This window comes from Ursus maritimus, unplaced genomic scaffold (assembly GCF_017311325.1).
Source record: "Ursus maritimus isolate PB19 unplaced genomic scaffold, ASM1731132v1 scaffold_2, whole genome shotgun sequence".
Classification (NCBI taxonomy): Eukaryota; Metazoa; Chordata; class Mammalia; order Carnivora; family Ursidae; genus Ursus; species Ursus maritimus.
The window spans coordinates 94453889-94477074 of NW_024424452.1; the positions used below are offsets into that span (position 1 = coordinate 94453889).

A 23186-nucleotide genomic window follows, 5' to 3' on the forward strand; every position below is an offset into this window, starting at 1 on the left:
TGCTAGAAAATAAGGATACAGAGAAAGCATTCAATAAAGTAATTTTCATGAAATAGGTGAAATAATTTTTAACCAGTAAAATGGATTTATGAGAAATGAGGACACTGTGTGATGGTAGATGATATATTAAGTCTCAAAATTTTTGATCTTAGGATCCCTACACATTCTTAAAAAGTATTGAGGCTCTCCATTTTTGCCTAGAGGCATACTTTGGAGATAGTGTAGGTTCAGTTCCAGACCCCCATCATACAGCAAATATCACAATAAAGTGAGTCCAATGAAGTTTTTGGTTTCCCTGTGCATGTGAAAACTATGTTTACACTATACTGTAATCTGTTTAGTGTGAAATAGCATTATGTCTTGAAAATATCTATGCTTTAATTTAAAAAAATACTTTATTGCTAAAAAATGCTAACCATCCTCTGAGTTTTTAGCTAGTTTTCATCTTTTTGCTGGTGGAGGGTCTTCCCTCAATACTGACGGCTACCAAGGGATCAGGGTGGTGGTTGCTGATGGTTGGGTGGCTGTGGCAATTTCTAAAAATAAGACAACAGTAAAGTTTGTCACGTTGATTGACTCCTTTTTTCATGAATGATTTCTCTGCAGTATACAATACTGTCTGATGGCATTTTACCCACAGTAGAACTTCTTTCAAAAATTGGAGTCAAGTCTCTCAAACCCTGCTGCCACTTTATCAACTAAGTTTATGCAGTATTCAAAATCTTCTGTTATTTCAAAAATCTTCACAGCACCTTCAACAGGAATAGATTACTTCTTAGGAAACCACTTTGTTTGCTCTCCCATAACAAGCAACTCCTCGTCCATTAAGTATTCTCCTGAGATTGAAACAATTCACCCATATCTTCAGGCTCCACTGCTAATTCTAGTTCTCTTGCTATTTCCACCACATCTGCAGTTACTTCCTCCACTAAAGTCTTGAACCCCTCAAAGTCATCCCAGAGAGTCAGAATCACCTTCTTCCAAATTCCTGTTAATGTTACTATTTGAACCTCTTTTCATAAATCATGAATGTTTTTAATGGCACTAGAATGATGAGTTCTTTCCAGGAGGCTTTCAATTTACTTTGCCCAGATTCATCAGAGGAATCACTATCTATGGCAGCTATAACTTTATGAAATGTATTTCTTTTTTTTTAAATAAGATTTTATTTATTTATTTGGAGGGGAGAGAGAAAGAGAGACAGAGACAGCATGGGTGGGGGGAGGGGCCAAGGGAGAGGGAGAATCAGGCTCCCTGCTGAGCAGGGAGCCCATTGTAGGGCTTGATTCCAGGACCCTAAGATCATGACCTGAGATGACCTGAGCTGAAGGCAAATGCTTAACCACCCAGGTGCCCTGAAATGTACTTCTTAAGTAAAAACACTTGAAAGTCAAAATTAGTCCTTGATCCATGGACTGCAGAATGGATGTTGTATTAGCAAGCATGAAAATAACATTAATCTAATTACACTCTCCATAAGATCCCCTTTGGTGACCAGGTGCATTGTCAATCAATAGTAATATTTTGAAAAAACAATTTTTTTTCTGAGCAGTAGGTTTCAACAGTGGACTTAAAATATTCTGTAAATGGATGTGCTGTCATCCAGGCTTTGCTGTTCTATCGCTAGATCACAGGCAGAGTAGATTTAGCATAATTCTTAAGGACCCCAGGATTTTCAGAATGGTACATGAGTATTGGCTTCAACTTAAAGTCACCAGCTGCGTTAGGCCTTAACAAGAGAGTTAGCTTATCCTTTGAAGCTTTGAAGCCAGGCGTTGACTTTTCCTCTCTAGCTGTGAAAGTCCTAGATGGCATCTTCTTCCAAAAGCAAGCTGTTTTGTCTAAATAGAAAACCTGTTGTTTAGGGGCGCCTGGGTGGCTCAGTCATTAAGCATCTGCCTTCATCTCAGGGCGTGATCCCGGAGTTCCAGGATCGAGCCCCGCATCAGGCTCCTCCTCTGGGAGCCTGCTTCTTCCTCTCCCACTCCGCCTGCTTGTGTTCCCTCTCTCGCTGGCTGTCTCTCTGTCAAAAAAAAAAGAAGAAAAAAAAGAAAGAAAGAAAGAAAGAAAGAAAGAAAGAAAGAAAGAAAGAAGAGAAAGAGAAAGAGAAAGAGAAAGAGAAAGAGAAAGAGAAAGAGAAAGAAAAAGAAAAAGAAAAAGAAAAAGAAAAAGAAAAAGAAAAAGAAAAAGAAAAAGAAAAAGAAAAAGAAAATCTGTTTTTTAGTGTAGCCACCTTCGGTGATGATCTTAGCTCGATCTTCTGGATAACTTGCTGCTTCACCTTGCAGTTTTAGGTTATGGAGACGGCTTCTGTCCTTAAACTTTAGGAACCAACCTCTGCTCCTGCCGCTTACTCACCTCTCAGCCTTCATAGAATTGAAGAGACTTAGGGCCTTGCTCTAGATCAGGCTTTGGTTTAAGGGAAGGTCATGGCTATTTGAACTTCTATCCAGACCACTCAAGGGTTCTTCATATCAGTAATAAGGCCCTTTCACTTCCTTATCATTTGGGCGTTTGCTAAATCAGCATTGTTAATTTCCTTTGAGAACTTTTCCCTTGAACTCACAACTGGGCCAGCTGGCACAGGAGCACTAGCTTTCAGCCTAGCTCGGCTCTCGGCACGCCTTCTTCACTCAGGTTAATCATTTTATCTAGCTTATGATTTAAAGTGAGAGATGTGTGCCTCTTCCCTTCACTGGAGCGCTTAGAAGCTTATAGGGTGATTAGTTGGCCTAATTTCAATGTTGTTGTGTCTCAGGGAATAGGGAGGCCTGAGGGGGAGGAGAGAGATGAGGGAATGGCCAGTTGGTGAGGAGTTGGAACACTGTTTATTGATTAATTTTGCCATCTTACGTGGGCACAGTTTGTGGAGCCCCAAAACAATTACAATAGTAACGTCAAAGATCACTTATCACAGACCGTAACAAAGATAATAATGAAAAAGTTTGAAATATTGTGAGAATTATCCAAGTATAACACAGAGACAAAAAGTGAGCAATGTTGTTGATAGACTTGCTTGATACAGGGTTGCTGTAAACCTTCAACTTATAAAAAACACAATATTTGCAAAGCACAATAAAGCAAAATGCCATAAAATGAAGTGCGCCTATATGTGGCTTTAACTATTGATATTGATGTATTAGAAATTGAGACCGGGGGGCGGGGGGGATCCTGGCTGGCTCAGTTGGTGGAGCATGCAACTCTTGATCTTGGGGTTGTGAGTTCAAGCCCCATGTTGGGTGTAGAGACTACTGAAAATTTTTTTTGAAAAAAATAAGTGGAGGTTCCTTTACAAGAAATTAGGACTGAGAATTTTTTTGAAGTAAGTTCTACGCCTAACATGGGGCTTGAACTCACGACCCTGAGATCAAGTGTTCTGTGCTCTACGGACTGAGCCAGCCAGTCATCCAAGACTGAGAACTTTTTTTCAACTCAAGAATATGTAAGTATACATGTATTATGCTTTGTATTATCACACATCCTGTAGCTTCTAGAAAACCCGTGAAAGAATAAGAAAAAAGGCAAATAATGTCTTAATGTGATTATGAAAATAATGGACCTTTTTACCCCCAAGAGGATCTCGGGGGTGCCACTTTGACCAGATTATGTAATAAACATCGATCCACAGTACGTTCATATCTTCATGCCTGCTTTTCTCATTAGCCTGTAAGCTCCTGGAGTATGGGGACTGGATCTTTTTATCTTTGTCTCTCTCCATCTCCCCCTAGCCCTGCTCCAAAATAGGCAATCAGTGAACTTTGCTGTTTTAGTGTTTCTGAGGTGCTGCAGCAATGAGAAAATTGCTATCTTTCTGCAGCCTTCTTAAATCCAGGGACATCACTGGGATTCAGCATTCCGGTTAGAACCTTCAGCCCCACTCCCTACTCCTCTTCTAGTGGTTCTCAACATAGTAAAAAAAATAAATAAGAAAGACAAAAGGAAATATGAATCTTTCACCTAGCAATTGTTTTGAGTCATATTTTCACTATTCAAGTAAAGTTCCTTTCACTGCCATGGCAACAAAGCTAGCTGTTCCCTCCACTCCTTCATGCAGGCCCTCCTTTGTAATGCATCAACCATGCACACTTTAGAGCAGGCTTTCAGTGAAATACCTAAACACAACCTGGCAGTCTTAAAAAATTCAGAGTGGGTCCCTCTCAGCTGGAGGTACATGTCCCAGCCCAGCCAGAAATTCTGATTTGATCATTCTCACCTGAATAAGTGGGTCAAGAAGCAACGAGGTGAGAAAAGCAGGACGTTGAATGGGAAAGGGACTATGAGGGATGGGCCAGATCAGATAGGACAAACAGTGGGTGGCAAAACTGTGAGGAAAGGCAGCCAAAGAGGAATTTCCATGCATTTGGCATAAGATGTGGGTCATGAAAGGTGCACCTGTCATTTCTGTGGGGCTTTTCGGGACTGTTTAGTAGCTTTGTTAAGTGGTCTCTTCTTTTTGGAAACTAATCTTACCAGGGGAAGAGTGGGAAGACCTCAGAGTAAAAGGTGGGTGAACCCTTTTGTTTTGGAGATTCTCCCTTCCCTGGGAAAACACCGCCAACATGCTGAGACAGGAAAGGATCTTAGCATATTAGAATGCATAAAATTCTCCCTTTCTCTACTTTTCCCACCCATCCCAATCCAGTTTCTCAGGTCTGATTTTTGAGGAACTCAGTCTGCACCATGGCTGCCAAAATCTGTTCTAGGCTATGGACACAACCACTACTTTATTATCTAATAACACAGGTTCCTCCGAAGTCCCTCCTTTCTTTTTCCTCTCCTGTATACCTAATGAAGTATGGGGGAGAAGTTCTTCGTCAATCCTTCTGCATGACCCCACTCCTAATGGACAGATTTTGCTCATCTTCTCTAACTAGTGTAATCTCAAGATTGGGAAAATGAACTAGAGATGGGCTAAACTGTGCTGTGTATGCTGTCCTGTCCTCACCTGTCACATATGGTCTGTGGCTGGAAGACTGTTGGGGCAGACTACCTAGAATCCATTTGTGTGGGAGAGTCAAGAGCCTCTTGGGAAAGAAAAGGTACCTGATGAGGCCGGGAGTGTGGTCTGATCCCTACCCCTCAGTGGGAGTGGGGTAGAGACAATTCTAAACATGCTGTAGTTGCAGTTTTTCAGGTTTTTCCTTTGGCCTAACTCCCATGGATTTGCATCTGAGCATGGAGAAGAGATAGGGCCCACCTACAGTAAGTGAAAAAGTTACTCCCTGGCAACTTTGGTAAAACACTGGTAACATGAGAGGAGCAGTGGGAGAGGCCCACACAGCTGAGGTGGCTGACTCCAGCAAGGCCACCACATGGCTCACACATTTGGTCTTTGGCCGATCTTGTGTATTTTCTTGGTCATTCAGTCCAGCTTTCAGGAAGCACATCAAGGTGGCATGGCAGCTTCAGCTGGGTGTGTTTCTTTAGGGTGCCCGTGCCTTCAACATTAGAGAGAAACCACATCCCTTTGGTGAGAAGCAGGTTTGCCAGATTAGCAAATAGAAATACAGGACACCCAGTTAAATTTGAATTGCAGAATACGTTTTTTAAGATATATATAGTCAACAAATATATCTGAACCATGGATATATATAAACAGCAAGTACATTTTGGGGCTATGTATAATCTCAACTATTGTGTTAGGGAGGAAAACTTTTCCTATGCCTTTTAAGGTTCTTCTAGCTGATCTAAGAATCAAATTGACATAAGCAAGATTAACAGGAGAAAGTAAATAAAAAAGTTAAATAACATGTATGCCTCCTATATACATGGGAGAGACCCAGGAAAACTAACTTCCTGAAAAGGCTGATGCTACCCCTGAAATACCATCTCCAGCTAAAGACAAAAAATGTGGGTAGGGAGTCAGCTATGGGAAGTTACCAGGAAAAGCACAGTACTCAAGTGTAAGGTTGTTATTCAGATTTAAGTCCCTGCTTTCTCCATTGATAACGTTTTCTAGGGAATTAGAGTCACCTCCTTCCTCCTGATACTGAGGGATACACCCTTACAAATGGAGATTTTCCCCTTATACATGTAAATGTCTCTTACAAAAAGGTAACTTCTACTTGGTTTTCAGAGTTTCTCTTGTGCCTTCAATTTATTAAAAATAACCAACTTAGAATAATCAATGTGCCAAAAAGACATATCTTGGGGTGGTAAAATTTCCTACAACTGAGTGGGATATACTTATACTAAAACAGTATTCCTTGTTTATCTGAAATTCGGGTTTAACTGGGCATTCTGTGTTTTATCTGGCAATCCCAGAAGTGGCACAGAGCTCTGGGAACACTGGGAAACTGGGCCTTAGGTATTCACAAAACATTCTTGACCATGGCCATTGATAGCAGAGGTCAGACTGCCTCATCCACCTTCACACAATGAAACCCAGCAGCCTGGCCACAGACAGCCCCCAAAAGGGCCTTAAGTAGGAAGGAGGAAAAGGGACATGAATGCCATATGGTGGCTGAGGTGAGATTTCACCTGCTAACATTTATTTAGTACTTACTATGGGTCAGGTCCTACAAATGTAAAGCAAATAAAATGCTTTCTATGTCCAGGAAGAAGACAGACCAGGAAGTAAACAAAATGTATAAAGAGCTACTAGTGATATGATCAAAGTCTATGGTGGAGGCTGTGGAGGGCAGGAAGAATTTCCTCTGCTCTTCAAATTTGTTCTAGCTGGACTAATCATCGAATTGAGAAAAGACAGATTAATGGGAGAAAATCATGTTTAGTTTTGTACATATGGAGAATCCACACAGACATGGAATTTCAAAGACATTGAGGCAACATGAGGCTTATATGAGCTAAGGAGAGGGGTTAGGGGTCTGAGGGTACAAGGGATGGGGGGAAGCATTAACAGGAGGGTGAAAGGAGGTGTTTGAAAAACAGAGATTGCCCTATCATGCAGATAAGTTTTTTAGGTACAGAGGAATCTCCTCTATAGCTCTCTTCCTGGTATAAGCAGGCAGCTGGGGGGAGATAAAGAGCTTTTCCTGAATCTGCTGGCTTTTGACTGCTTTTAACTCAAAATAATGTTCACGCCAAAGTGGCCCATCTTGGGGCAGTCTGTAGTTCCCTCCTCTGAAACTTCCCTGGCATTTCACACATTAAAAGTTGAGCTGGTAGATTGTCTCTGCTCATTGAACCAGTCCTGCCAATAGGTCAATTTAGTTAAACTCATTCCAGGAGATGGTATTTCAGGTGTGTCCTCAAAGTTAGGTCTATGGTTCAAGCACTGAGGTATTAAATAAGAGGCATTTCTATGGAAACAAAAGAAAAACAATGGTTAATGATTGGCTCAAGTTATAAGCCAGTTTCTGAGCTCTGAAGGGTAGACAATAGAGAAAATTTCTAGATGTCCAGCTTGAAGCATCTTCAGATAGTGTGAAAGCAGCCAGTGACAGATTTTTCTGGTTTGTGGTTTGAATGTCTTTGATGATATTTTTGCCCATGAAGATTGCCTATATGTGAGCTGTCATGGTGATTTCTCTGAGGTTTACATCAAGTTGTTCATACTTAGTTTGCAGGGCTTCAGGAAAAAGGGCATTTTAGTTCTCAAATGAATCCAACTCAGTAAGTGAGAGAAAAATAAAAAACATTAGTTTGGAGGGTTGTAGCCAGGCATTGGAGGACACTAGAAGAAATCAGGATCTAGTCTAGAATCTAATGTTTACTCAGGTCTGTTGTTGAAACCTATTTTTTCTCTATAATCACCGTCATTTCTACCGATATAGCCAAATTAATAATTTGTTTGCAAAATAAGTCTGGTTTCAAAAACAAGCAAGCAAACAAACAAAAAATACTTGGCCTGATTATTTACATAAGTGCAACAAGAATAGCAGTTGGCCATAGAGGCTTTTTAAAAACCTGCTTTGGGGCACCTGGCTGGCTCAGTTGGAAGACTGTGCAACTCTTGATCTCAGGGTCATGGGTTCAAGTCCCATGTGGGGTGTAGAGATTACTTAAATAAATAAAAAAAAATTAAAAACCTGCTTTGCTAAAAGTTTTCATAAGGTATATCTAGATTGAATTCTTAATAAACAGTCTTTTGAGGCCAGAGGCCTAGTCAAATACTTGCCATGAGATTTTGCCTGCAATACCTGTGGATTTGGGTTACTCTCTTCTTGAGGTTCCCAAAATGTCCTGAGGTTCCTATACCTGCCACGAAATGATTTTACTCACCACATAGGCTGCTGGGAACTCTGAAAGCAAGGTACCAGGCTAATATATCCAAGGGACTTTGTTGGCTCCATAAAGTCAGCCTTAGTTCCTTAAAGCAGTCTGGTCATATCTGAGTCTATGTATGTCTCCTTAAAATACGAAATTCTAGTCAAAGTCTTGGTAATACAACCAATGTTTCCAATTATATCTTGTTATAAGGAGAACAGTTTCTTATTGAACTTATGCAAATAAATATATTGCCATGAAAATATAAGAATACTCACTGAGGGTTTTTAAATTCTGGAGGGACAAGGTAGGGAGGAAAAGATAAATGTTTCAATTCTGCTTACAAATGTATAATTTATCACATTGATATAAGTCAGTCAGCTTAAGAAAAAGTTTCCTGAAATCTGGAAAACCACAACATTTAAAAATATCAGCAATGTTTTAAACAAAAAGTCATAAAAATGATAATCATCCTCTTCATGCAGTCCCAAGTTGTTAATTCTTTGAATCCAGTTTTTCCACTGGTTTTAGAAATTCTTACCTACTTCAATTTTGTGATCTTAAGATGATCAGAAACCTGTACTCAGAGTTTTTTTCTCAGTGTCACTTAAGATAAAACACATTTGTAACAGCACTGAAGTAAAACAGTAACTGTAAATGACAAGACTTACAAGTGACCACAGTTAAAGATCTGATTAGACCTCATTGCAATGCAATTGACAAAGAAACTTGGTTATTTGTGACACACAACACTCCAAGGTAAGAACATACCAGGACATCAGATTTCTAAGAGTGTCGTACAATTTTTAGAACACTTAGTTTAATAAAATATCTGCATAAATATAACCCAATAGGGTTTACTATCCCTTATTTGACAATACTTCCCATGTAATTTAACATGCCAAATAAGCCTACTTCATTTAATTTCTCACAAAATCTTTGAAATGTTCCAGGAGTGCTCTGGAACACGTCAGTTAGAGTGTGGTCAAAAGATATCATTTTAGAATTTCCTTTTGGGATCATAAATTATTATGAAACAATTTTTAATTATGTATTTAACCAAATAGACAATAAAAGATTTCAAAGGCAAATACAGAAGGTTAAATCGTTGTAAGCAATATTTAACCTTTTAAATATTAAAACTCCGTTTCCTTAAGTAATCGGACTTGATAAATGTAGGAAATTATTTTGGCAAAACACAGAGTGCTTGTTTTCCAGGTAGATAAATTTAAAGGTGAAGAAAAACTTTTGTTTGCAACTTCTTATTAAGAGCAGACCAATAGTTCAAGAAAACTTTGTCCTTTTACCAAAGAGAGAGACAAAATTTTAATTTTGCCTCAGTGTATTTTTAATATTAAAACTCATTTACTTGCTTAAATTGACTCTAATCTTAGCCAGTACTAACCACACATAAAATTCCTTTCCAGATTCCTTTTCCATAAACCTTCTGCAACATTTTTGCATTCGGATTTTGTCCTAAGTTTTCCCTCCTTAAATAACCAGCCTCTATTTAGGACAAAATTACTCTCTTTTCCCTCAACAAAAATGTGTTCCCATTCCTCATGCTTCTTCTTCTTCTTCTTTTTTTAATCCCCAGACACACATCTTACTTTCCTTGCATACAAAATTATTTTCTTTATTATTTTCAGTAGCCTTAATTACATTTATTAAAATTTTTCTCTTAGAAACCGTAATTTCTAATGAAAACTAAGTAGTAAGCAATTTGTGAACTGTTACACCAGTATTCTTTAGGTTGGCAAATTTATAAATACATTTTATAATTTCCAGAAATGTGTGCTTTTTCATAGTACAACCATTCAATAAAGCACAAATCATGTTTACTAGCAGACCTGAATTTATCGTTAGTTTCTCTGTAATTAAACAAAAGTAAATAAACCAATGTTCAGTACTTAATGTTTCATTGTTTTATCTTGTTTGGAAATGATCTAGATATTCAACAAATTTAACAATGTATCATTTAACTTAGCAAAACTTTATAAAGTTTCAGGTTATGAAAGATTTTGGAAGCTATTTAAAAGTTTACCTACAAAGCTTTTATCTTATTTACATCTATTTAATTTACTTGTTCTTAATAATTGTGTTTAGATTACCCACAAAGCATCATGAGGCATTAGATAAAGTCAATGATTATTTGAAATTTTTTTTCTTTTGGCGAATTTTGCAACGGAGATATAGCATGAACATACTTGACTTTCAGTAAATATAGGCAGAATAAAAGTTTTACATTTAATGCTGATAACTCTAAATATATGTCTATTTTAATTAAACTAACAACTTCTATTAGCTTTTTAATACTGAATATTTTCCCGGATCATGTAAACAAGAAAAACATTTGGGTTAGTTTCTCTTCCTGAGTTTTAGAATGCCCAAGTTTTACAAATGCTTGACTTCAAACCAACTAAAAGAGCTCTTTAGCAAATTAATTTAAGCAATACCACCTGGAAGTAGAGAAAATGCCTCATATTTACAACATATATGGTCACACACTCAGATAGAAACAAAATCTTAGAGCTTTTATTTTTGCTAATATTTGTGAAGAGGACAGAAAGACCCAATTTTTAAATACCTCCCTCGATTTTTTTTTTCCCTGATGAAAAACTCTCTTTAAATTTGTATTTCAAAGAATGGCCCTTAGGTCCTAAGGAAGATGGGGGAAGGAGATTTACATCACAAAAGCACAGAATAAGTGTCCAAGTTCTCTCGGAGGTGGAGATTGGGAGCATATCTGCTTATTATCAGAGGTGCTGGAGTCTGACCACGAGAGCCATTTTAGCCGTTTTTATTATAAAAAGCCTTCCTCCCTCCCTTCTTTCCTTCAGCCTCAGGTGATGGTGGGCTGTATTTACCTTTCAAAGACATGATAATATTTATAATTTCAAGGGACAGAGAAATAAAAATGTTTTTTCCCCTCAAATTTCAGGGTAATTGCTATCAAAAATTTACCTTTTTTTTTTTTAAGTACAGGGAATTTTGTTCTGATATTGTATTTATATCTACCAACATATTGAGAGGAATAGGTGAGTTTTGGGGATTAGTAAAAATGGGTGGGCTTTGACTTTTATTTTTAGAGTTGCATTTCTGGTTTTGAGAGATTTGTAAGACAAAGACAGTTGTTTCTAATTCTCCCAAAGAACTGGATTACAGCCTGAATATCAAGGGACTGGCCTGCTTTTTAAACTAAATTTGCTTCTTTATATCAGGGGGATTTTTAAGTAAAATGAGAATCAAAAGACCTATGCCTTTGTAAAGTCTGTATAAAGCATTTCAACAAAAGCCTCTTTTCTGGGTACACAATTAAACCTTGCTTCTATTAGTCCTAGAATATTAGCCTTTTGAGATCATTTGTAGGAGGGCCTCAGAGAAATTTTGGTTCTGTTTCCTCTGGGAAGGGAGGTTATGAATAGTCATCAACTAATTCCTCTCTAAATTTGTTAGGATTTTCTGGAGGGAAAAAAAAAGCCTTTGTAATTTAAAAGGTCTGCTGCTGTCCAGGCGAAAGAATTTTTCTCCAGTGAGAGATCGAGGACATACCTGTAAAGGACATGGCACAGGAATGCCTAAAGCTGGCAGATCCTGATTATAGAGCCCCGGGAGGTAGAAACAAAGCCAGCCTCACTGCCAATCTTGGGTGCTTTTATTAAGTTAATTTCCTGGCATTCAGCATTTACATAAGCAACTTGCATACTTTGAACCTAGAGAATAGGCTGGATGCTCCCTGTGCACTTTGTAGGGAAAGGGAAGTTGAAACAGGCAGATTTTAGGAAAATTTGCATTGGATGTGGACATTTATTTTTGTCTTAAATCTAATTTCTATTCTTTTATCAAAGGAATCCCTAAGGCCAGCTGTTACACTAATAAGACAATTGAGAATTCTATAAAGAATATTTTTCTTTTAAATATAGCCAATTTAAAGGATCTGTCATCTGGCCATTGAGGAGTAGGGTCTATTAATAGCAACTCAAAGCTATAAGCCTTTTAATGGCTTAACCAAAGACACAAGAGGCATTCAAAGAAGGCATAGATGATGCAGCCCCCGTATCCGAAAGTTTACTCCCAAGATTAGTCTAAGCAAGAAAAGGTCTTCACTGCACAGGCAGTAAGGATGGTGTACTGAAAATGGTGTCTCTGGTCTCCCATGAAATCATAAGACACCTCCAGTCACAGACCGCTAATCTGTCATAAGCAATGAAGGTTGAGAAGACAAAGGTTCCTATGGTCTAGAACTTCTCATGAGGAACACCACTGAGAGGTCGCCAGGCCTAGGATGAAAGGTGGGGGAGAGAGAGAGTCAGAGTTAGATTCCCCCAGTCTTTTCGACTGGCCACCAAGGTGTACCCTGGTAAGTACACCCTCCAGATGATGGAGACCAAAGAGAATATTCTCATTGGTCACAAAGCCAAGCTCTTAGGACATAGAACAAGACAAAAGGAAAAATCTTATATGCACCTTAACAGCTTTAGCTAAAGCCTTGGGTCTCTTGTGATATGGAAATATTGGGGTTCAAGCAAATGGTCAAGAAAGAATTCTTGAGAATATCTTCAGTGCGAAAAAGTGGTTTTATTAAAGCACAGGGACTGGACCCATGCACAGAAAGAGCTGCACTGGGGTGGTGAGAAGTGGCCAATTGTGTACTTTTAAAATGGGGGGCGGGGTTAGGGACAGGACGAACCTCCAAGGTATTTTGGAAACAAGGTTTCCAGAACCCTGAGTGAACTAGCTATTGTTGGAAAGGTCATTTATTACTGTTTAGTAAAAACTCAGTCACAAGACCCTTCAGATGTATTTGAGTGGGCCATATGCTTGGAGGATGATTGCTAACATATATCTTGGGGGGTAGAGATAAAGTTTCCAAAGGAATTTCTATATGTTTAAAGTAGACTCACAGGATCCTGGGGGGGGGGTGTCGGGCTAAGATTTCCAAAGTGTCAACATTGAGGCAGCTGAGCTCCCAGAGGAAGGTCGTCACTCTGCCTGTTTCAAGGACTTGTCAATGGGCTGTAAGTAGTAAGGAAATTTAAATTTTCTTTTGCCTTTGTTTCCCACATCATCCCCCCCGGAATAATTTTGACCCTTAAATCTTTGAGGTTGCTAAGGGTGGAAGGTGTTATCTTCTATAACTTCTTCCTGATGAATAGGGGTGTGGAGATGTCCCTACCTGTGGGTCAACACTGGTCAGTTGGGGGCATAATATATAGGAGTTATGAAAGGCAGAGGTAGCTGAATTCAAGGGAGACCACATGTATGGATCTTCCGAAGTGGAAAGGAGCATCTGTTAGCTTGAGGTTATGGCAGTAAAGGAGTCTTGGCACCAGGTGGAGAGACATGGGAGAAAACAGCAAAACATAATTAGAATAACAAAAAGAAAAAAGAAGCCCCAATAAAAGCCCTTTGGTAGTTGACAAAAATCCTCTTCAGTCCAGGAGTTCAACCAATCATTTAAGGAAAGAGTGGGGTCGTTTAAAGTGCCAATTTGAATATTCATGTCATTAGAAACCCAGAAATGTTTTTGTGATAATCTGGAATGTATACCCAGCATTCTCTTTTTATGATAGCACAACTTCCACCTTGTGCAGCAGTTAAAACATCTAATGCTATTCTAGTTTGTAAAACTGCTTTACGCATTTGTGTTACTTCAGTATTTAATAGGGAAATGCTATTCTGAGTGTCATTTAGGGCTTTGACTATGTACTTATTAAGAGCTTCTGTGTGCCAAACGACATTCTCCAGTACCAAATAGGGAACAAAGATGGATGCTAGGTGGTCATACCAATGAAACACAGAACATCTCTGCTGTTGTTTTAAATTTGGAAGGTTGGCTGAGTTCGTAATGGTTTTAATAATGTTCCTATGCACCCAGGCAAAACCCAAGAGTACAGTGGCCTATCCAGCCTGGAGGAAGCCATGGCCACGAGACAGAGCCACATAGCCATTGGGTCCCATTAGGAGCCAGCCATCTAATTCTGGACCTCCTTGAATGGCAATCAGGATATCAAAGGCTATTTGGTTTTGGAGGGCCACCTTTCCAAAAGATTGTGGATGCCAGGCCCAATGTAAATAGTAATTTTTAAGGCCTGAGCTATTTGCTGAGTTATTTGTGCAATAAAAGATGGTCCATTGTCACTTTACAGGGACCGAGGGAGTCCAAATCTATGGACAATTTCTCTTAGCAAAGTTTTTGTCACCTCAGTGGTCTTTTCTGTTTTATAAGGAAAGGTCTCTATCCATCCAGTAAAGGTGTTTACATAAACAAGTACTTATAGGCTTTACAAGGTGGCATTTGCATAAAATCTACTTGCCAGTCCTCTCCAGGATATGTCCTCCGCCTTTGGACTGGCCCTAAAAGAGGGCCTGGGCCAGTCGCACCCTCTGGATTTGCTTGTGCACAGACAACACGTGATTGCAGACCTGTTTAATGGTAGTGGTTAAGCTAATTCCATCACAGGTGTTTTTAACCATTTGTTCCAGGGCCTTCTTACCCAAATGGGTAGCCTGTTGTAAACCCTGTATTACCTTCCATTGGTTATTTGTGGGTATAAAGGTTAAGAAGCCAGTCCTGTGCATTTTGTGAATATCCTCGTTTCTGAGCTATGTGAACTTCTTGGTCTGAATAGACAGGAGTTATGGACTTTATTGGAGTTAAGACTGGTATTAAGACTTAATATTTGTTTATTTTGTACTGCCTGCTTGGCTGCACGGTCTGCCAAATTGTTGCCTTTAGATTCTAAGGTCATATCCTTTTGATGTCCTTTGAGGGGAATTACAGCTACCTCCTTAGGTAGGTGTATAGCCTCAAGAAGAGTCATAATTTCAGGCGCATATTTGATTGGGAAATTATGGCTTGATAATAATTCCCCTTCCTTCCAAATTGCTCCATGGGCCTGTAGGACTAGGAAGGCATATTTAGAGTTAGTATTTTTTTTTAAGATTTTATTTATTTATGTGACAGAGAGACAGCCAGCGAGAGAGGGAACACAAGCAGGGGGAGTGGGAGAGGAAGAAGCAGGCTTCTAGCAGAGGAGCCTGATGTGGGGCTCGATCCCAGAATGCTGGGATCACGCCCTGAGCCAAAGGCAGACACTTAACGACTGCGCCACCCAGGCGCCCCTAGAGTTAGTATAGATATTAATTTCGAGGCCCTTTGCTAATCGTAAAGCATGAGCAAGCATTATTAACGCTGCTTTTTGGGCAGACACATGTGCTGGGAGGGCTTTGGCCTCCACGGTCTGAATTAGACTGACTTATAGCATACCCAGCTTTTCTTTTCCCCTTTTCCATGAAACCACTGCCATCAGTAAATCAACTGTCACCTGCATGTTCAATAGGGGAATCTTTTAAATTTGGTCTGCTAGAATAAACAAGATCAATAATCTCTGAGCAGTCATGTTCTAACACGGAAATACGATGGTTGGGCCTGGGCATAAGAGTAGCTGACATGTTTTAAGTATTATTTCAGGTGTATCTAAGAGCATAGCCTGGTATTTAATGAGTCAGCCTCCTGTCATCCATTGGTGGCTTTTGGTCTCTAAGACACTGTGGACCTGATGTGGAGTCATCACTGTCAGGGACTGTCCCATAATAAGGTTTGAGGCTTCTTCCACCAGGAGGGCTGTTGTATGCTTGGATAAAGCCTCTATTTGCAGTTTTATATCAATAGAGGTAGTTCCTAGGACAAATATGGCCAAGGGATAAAGCCATCAAGAAGCCCTCTTTGAGGTCTAGCCTTAACAATATCCTAATTAAGACAAATCACTGGCAAGTGGGAGAAGACTTGTCTCAGGAGATAAGGGCATCCCCAAGTGCATCATCCAATCCAGTCATAAGGAAAGTGGCATCATCCATTATCTCCCCAAGTTCATAGTTAACCCCATGGTGTGGGGTACACTGTGGCTTTTAGGGAATGATATTGTCATTCCAGCCATACAGAATTGGTCAAGTTGCTAGTTGAGTCATACAATTGTTGGGAATCAATCCCATTTTCCAGCTGTTCAAATAATCATATGCCCCTGAGGTCTTGTCATTATTCCCACAGAATAACAAGCATGAAGATTGTCTATACATGAGCTATTGTGGCAATTTCTCTGAAGTTTACCTCAAGTTGTCTAGCTTAGGCAAATAGCAATCAAAGACAATCAGAACTTCAATTTAACATCCACAAAGGTGTGTTATTGAAACATAATTCTTTCTCTCTATAATCACCCCTAATTCCAGAGATAGCCAAATCAAGACTAATTCGTTTGAAAAACAAGACCAATTTTAACAGACATGACCTAATTATTTACATAACAAGACTATTTACATAGCAAGAATAGCAATTGGCCATATAGATCATTCAAAATCGTCTTTGCTGGAACTTTTCATAAGGAATCTAGATTGAACTTTTAGTAGCCTCTCAAGGCCAGAGGCCAAGCCAAATAGTTGCCATTAAACATGCCTGCAATACCTGTAGATTTGGGTGAATTCCTCTTCTGGAGGTCCCCAAAGTGTCCTGAGATTCCTGCACCTGCCAGGAAGTGACATTCTTTACTCACCTGGTAAGGCTGCTGGGAACTCTGTAAGCAAGGTATCAGGCCAACATTTCTAAGGGGCTTTATGGCTCCAGGTTTCATAAAGTCAACCTCAATTCTTTAAAGCTGTCTAGTCATATCTGCGTCTATGCATGTCTCTCTCAAATATGACATTCCAGTTAAAGCCTTGGTAATAACCAATGTTTCCAATGGTGTCTGGTTACAAGGAGAACAGATTCTTACTGAACTTATGCAAATGACTATGATTGCCATGGAAGAAAGAATACTTACTGAGACTTTTTGAATTTCAGAGGATTCGGGTAGAGAGAAAAGTTAAATTCCTCAATGTGTTCACAAAGGAATATTATATCATATTTTTCTAAGTCATAGATATCTTAAAAGAAAGTTTCCTTAATCTGGAAGAACATTAGAGAATCAGCAATATTTTAAACAAGAATCACAAAAACTATAACCATATTTCTCAATTCATTTAGTCCTATGTTACTAATTCTTATTTAGTTTGAATGCAGGTTTTAGTTCTGGAAATTCTTACCCATTTCAGTTTTATGATCTTAAAGATATCGAATACCTGTATTTGTCCTAAAAGTCCTTTTTATGAATCTCCTTGAAGATGAAACATGTTTTATAAGAACATCAGAACACTTATAAATGACAAAAACTCAGATATGGACATTGTTAATGATGTGATATGAGAGTTCATTCTGATGCAATTGACAAGCAAATACAGTTATTTCTGCGACACAGAAAACTTCAATAATCAGAATATTGAGTGATGACCTCTACCAGAATGTAACATACCAAATAAACAAGCCTAATTAGTCAGAGACTTCATTTATGATTTAAATCTTGGGGAAGTTTTTAAAACCTTAGAAAGTTTTAAAGCACATGCCTAAATAGGATTATAGACCATCAAAGACCTGATAAAGACAAAACATAGAAACTGGTTTTTCTGGACAGAGAGAAAACAACTTTGTTTACATTTTCTTATCAAGAGCAGACAAACAATCCAAGAAAACTTGTCTTTTTAACAGAGAGAAAGCAGAATTTCAATCTTACACCAGTGTATTTTTTAAAAGGATTTTATTTATTTGTTTGTTTGTTTCAGAGACAGAGAGAGAGAGAGAGAGCGCGCGAGCTTGAGAGTGTGGGGGAGGGGAAGGAGGAAAAGAGAATCCCAAGCAGACTCCATCCCTAGTGTGGAGTCTGACAGGGAGCTCAATCCCACCACCCCAAGACCATGACCTGAGCTTAAACCAAGAGTCAGACGCTTAACCAACTTAGCCACCTAGGTGCAGCGCCAGTGTATTTTAAAAATCCATTCATTTCAACTTTAGTCTGTCCTGACCACACTTAAAATTCCTTCCTAAAGATTTCCCTTCACAAACGTTCTACAACTTTCCTTTGCATTCAGATTTGTCCCAAATAATTTCTCTTAAACCAGTCTCAGGACAAAATTACCTTCTTTTACCATCCAAAAAAAAAAATGTATCCCCATTCCTTACATCGTTCTTATACACACAGAGTTGCTTCCCTTATTTCCATCAGTCTTAATTACATTGAGCAGAATTTTAACTGTTAAACCTTAGTAACTCATTGTGAACCATTACACCAGAATTCTTTAGAGGGCAAATTTACAGATACATTTAAGAACAAAGCGGGCTTTCCAACAGACCCAAATATCCTTAGCTTCTCTGCAATAAGAAGTCAAAAGCAGATAAACTTTATGTTTAGTAATCAATGCCTTAGCACTTTCTCCCATTTGGAAAAGACCTAGATGTCCAATGAATTCAATCCCAATTGAACAAACAAAACTCTAAAGCTTCAGGTTACCAAAGATTTTGAACACTATTTTAACAATTACCCATGAAAACTTTGAGACAGACGAAATGAGCTATCTATTGTCTTAAGTCATGTTTTTGCTAACATACTGCAACAGAGAAAACATGAGCTTATTTGGCCTTTAGTAAACCTTAGTAGAATAAAAGTTTTATTTTTTTATTTTTATTTTTTTAAAAGATTTTATTTATTTATTCGACAGAGATAGAGACAGCCAGAGAGAGAGGGAACACAAGCAGGGGGAGTGGCAGAGGAAGAAGCAGGCTCATAGCAGAGGAGCCTGATGTGGGGCTCAATCCCATAACGCCGGGATCATGCCCTGAGCCAAAGGCAGAAGCTTAACCGCCGTGCCACCCAGGCACCCCAATAAAAGTTTTATACTTAATGCTGAAGACCTATCTTAAACCAACAGACATAAATTAGTTTAAATACCAAATTCTGTTCCACCCGGGTCCACTTAAAAGTTAATCAATTTTATCCCCACTGTCAATTTTTACCTGGGACACTGGTGGGGAAATCTGAAGTGGGCGGTGTTAAGTCCAAGGGGGTGCTCTTCGCTCCTTGACAGCGAGGGGAGGAGGAGGAGCCAATGATGCCAGAGGCACTGAGGATGATATAGGAACCAGTTATACAGGCCGTACCCAAGGTCCTGCAGAAATAGGAGGAGGAGGGGGAGGCGGAAGATGCCAGACGCTGCCAGAAGGCAGAGAAAGATGGTTCCCAGTTCTAAGCCTCATTAGCTGACAGACGAGCAGATGTCATGTTTTTAGTTTTTTCTTCCCCCCACCAAAGTGGAAATATCCAGTCCTTGTTGGGCTGGAGAAGTCAGGGCATTTCCCTGAAACAAAAGGAGTTTTGGCAGCTGCTTGGGAATATTCCTTAAAGTCCTCATCCTGAGGTAGACTAACCACAGTTGGCTCCAACTATAGCCATTAGCCCAGGAAATGAATGAGGGAGAAACCCTCACATCTATTAGGAGGAGGAACAGTGAGAGATGGTCAGTGTCCCCTTCATCAGGGATGGCCTGTTTTCTCCAGCAACCTGGGTTCTATCAGGAGGAGGCCTATTTAGATAATTATCATCCAAGATATCAGGAGGGAGTTTACTGACTTGGTTACTGACTAAACATGTTCTGGAAGAGGCTATTAGGTCCAGGTCCTGATTTAGAGCCATCAAGGCTTGGACCTAAGTTACTTCTGTCCATTTCCCTGTTTCCTGCAGAAGAGATCTAACTGATTGATCCTACTGAGGCCATGCACTGTTACAGGACATCAGTCCTTTCTTAAATTTTATAATCCAAATAGTTTCCAGTGGCCTCAAAAGCATTCTGAGGGAGAGTCCTTGGGAACTGAAGAAGAGAAAAGGTCCATTACCAAGAAAATCTCCACCTCCAGCTGGTATCCCACACAGGATATGTCAGAGGGTCCTGGTATCAAAGTGACCTGAGGCATCCCTCAAGTGAGATAGCTATGATCACTGCCTTGAAGGCCCTGTAGGAAGGATGCTAGTGTCCCCCTCCTTCCCCATTGCATTCTAGACTGCAAAATGGGTGCCAGTGTATGGACCAAGATACCGTGCCTTGCCTTGCCATGAAGAACCCACCATTTTTAACCCATGGAAAACATTAGAAAAGTTTTACAAGGGGAAACTACCCAAATTTGTAATTTAAGTAGTTATTAGAGGACATTGATGTAAACCAGTAAAGATAGAAATCCATCATGGTCTAAGCGACACTCCAACACATGTAGACTTTTCCAGCCAGTTTCCCTAGGAAATGGTCCCTGTTTGGGTTTTAATTCAATCAGTTGCTGATTTTGGACAGCTCTGAGTGGAAGTCTCACAGCCTGAAGTGACTAGACCAGAGATGTGAAGGGGATCACATTAGACCATTGAGAAGGAACATCAAATGGGAGTCTTAAAGATCGGCAGCCATCCTGGTGACTTAGTTGGCTGTCCTGTGCCCAACACACACAGCTTTGTATAAGGACAGGAATAAAGAGAGGGCATCAAGTTTCTGGAGCTTATTACCATTCCGACCATGGTACTAACTTTCAGCCAAAAGGCAGTCTTTCTCCTCCCCATAGAGTAGCCACAGACTAGAGGATTGCAGCATGAACAACTGATATGAAAGTATTCCAATAAGACCGTACCCCTTAAAAAGCCCTTGAAATGAAAGTAAAGGAAAAGAAGAGAATGTACTCACCAAGTTTGCACCGAAGCTCGGAGTCCAGATGAGAAGACTCGAGCCACATGTTTGGGCACCAAAATGATGTGGAAGTGTTGGGGTTCAGAGCAAATGGTCAAGAAAGAATTCTTGAGAATATCTTCAGTGCGAAAAGGTGGTTTTATTAAAGCACAGGGACTGGACCCATGCACAGAAAGAGCTGCACTGGGGTGGTGAGAAGTGGCCAATCGTATACTTTTAAATTGGGAGGGGGTTAGGGACAGCACAAACCTCCAAGGTATTTTGGAAACAAGGTTTCCAGGACCCTGAGTGAACTAGCTATTGTTGGAAAGGTCATTTATTACTGTTTAGTAAAAATTCAGTCATAAGACCCTTCAGATGTATTTGAGTGGGCCATATGCTTGGAGGATGATGGCTAACATACATCTTGGGGGATAGAGATAAATTTTCCAAAGGAATTTCTATATGTTTAAAGTAGACTCACAGGATCCTGGGGGGTGGGGAGGGTGTCAGGCTAAGATTTCCAAAGTGTCAACACTGAGGCAGCTGAGCTCCCAGAGGAAGGTCACTCTGCCTGTTTCAAGGACTTGTCAATGGGCTGTAAGTAGTAAGGAAATTTAATTTTTCTTTTTTTTTTTTTAAGATTTTATTTATGTATTTGACAGAGAGAGAGACAGCCAGTGAGAGAGGGAACACAAACAGGGGGAGTGGGAGAGGAAGAAGCAGGCTCCCAGCGGAGGAACCTGATGTGGGCTCAATCCCAGAATGCCAGGATCACGCCCGGAGCCAAAGGCAGGTGCTTAACGACTGAGCCACCCAGGCGCCCCGGAAATTTAATTTTTCTTTTGCCTTTGTTTCCCTTTCTTTTTTTTTTTTTTTTAAGATTTTATTTATTTATTTGTCAGAGAGAGAGAGAGCAAAGGCAGGGGGAGTGGCAGGCAGAGGGAGAAGCAGGCTCCCCACTGAGCAAGGAGCCTGATGTGGGACTCTGTCACAGGACCCTGCGATCAGGACCTGAGCCGAAGGCAGGCACTTAACTGACTGAGCCACCCAGGCATCCCTGGCCTTTGCTTCCTGCATCATTTTGGAGCCACACTAATACCTAGGAGGTATGTGCCACAGGTTTGGGGACTGTGTGCTGTTTTACTGTGTAGTACATTGCAGGGAAGTTGGTGGGCAACCTACGGTCAACCTAACACATTCCATGACAAAAGACACAACGGACACAGACAAAGAAAAACAAAGACCGTCTCTGGAAAGAAATGGATCAGTAACCAAAGAGTAATCTAGCATATTTACCAGAGTTGCTAGACCCAAGGAACTAGTTCCACAAATATTTTCTCCTGCTAATCTAAATTTAGAAAGAGGGAAAAAGGACTCTCACCACTCTCACTCCACTGGACTCTGTAGATAGAGATACTGGGAGACTGACATGGTAAGAAATCTTACCTTCTGCCAGCTGTATGTCAGATGTCCCAGGATCTTTGAGCAGCAGCCGTGTCTGGGGCAAGCGGTATCCAGTGAGTTAAAGTATCCTGTTGACTACGTCAACTGCTGGGGAGGGAGAATTTCCTCTGCACTTCAAGGTCCTTGTGCTGGACTAAGAATCAAATCGACATGGGACAGATTAACAGGAGAAAATCAAATTTACTTTCAGACATACAGTGAATCCACATAGACATGAAATTCCAAAGACAGTGAGGCAACATGAGGCTTATATAAGCTAAGGAGATGGGCAGGGGTCTGAGGATACAAAGGGAGAAAGACCATTAGCAGGAAGGTGAAAGGAGATGTTTGGAAAACAAAGATTGCCCTGTTATGCAGATAAGGTAAAGAGGAATCTCCTTTATAGCTCTCATCCTGGTATAAGCAGGCAGTTGGGGGGGGAGATAAAGAGCTTTTCCTGAATCTGCTGGGTTTGGATTGCTTTTAACTCAAAATAATATTCATGCCAAGGTGGCCTATCTTGGATGGTTGCCTTTGGCCTCCCCAGGACGTAAAGAAGGAAATAGGCTGTCCCATGTGGGGGACGGGCAAGTAGGCAAGGCCTTAGAGGCAAGGTTAACCTTGATCCATTTTGAAACAAGAACAGGAATACTCCAGGCAAATGAGGAAGGGTAAGTGTGAGTGCTGAGTTGGGTTCCAGGAGTGTGTGTGGGAGAGGGGAGGGCTGGTTTGTAGAACATTCCAAGCAGAGGAAGCTGTGGGAGAACATAAAAGGAGGTGTGAAAGAGAAAGGCATGTTTGGGAAACTGCAAACAATTCCATATGGCAGGATCATTAAATTTAAGGGGTGAGGTTACATGGTTAGAAATCTGCCTAGAGAAGTAAGCAGGAATCTCATCTTTGAGGGCCTTGAATATCTACGGCTGGAATCTGTAGTTGTGGCCATTCACTTCCAGACTTGGAACCTCTGCACCCTGGGGTCCCCACCCCTATTCCAGAGCTCT

At 40.2% G+C, this 23186-nt stretch overlaps 1 protein-coding gene across 1 annotated transcript in view; it reads right to left on the reverse strand.

Annotated features, from left to right (window-relative positions):
* HSD11B1 (hydroxysteroid 11-beta dehydrogenase 1) overlaps positions 1-23186 on the reverse strand; it is a 55713-nt gene that overhangs the window by 28505 nt on the left and 4022 nt on the right. The window contains exon 2 of the mRNA XM_008701200.2: positions 22186-22336. The gene's annotated coding sequence lies outside the window, so the exon portion shown is untranslated. The remainder of the gene's footprint in view (positions 1-22185; positions 22337-23186) is intronic.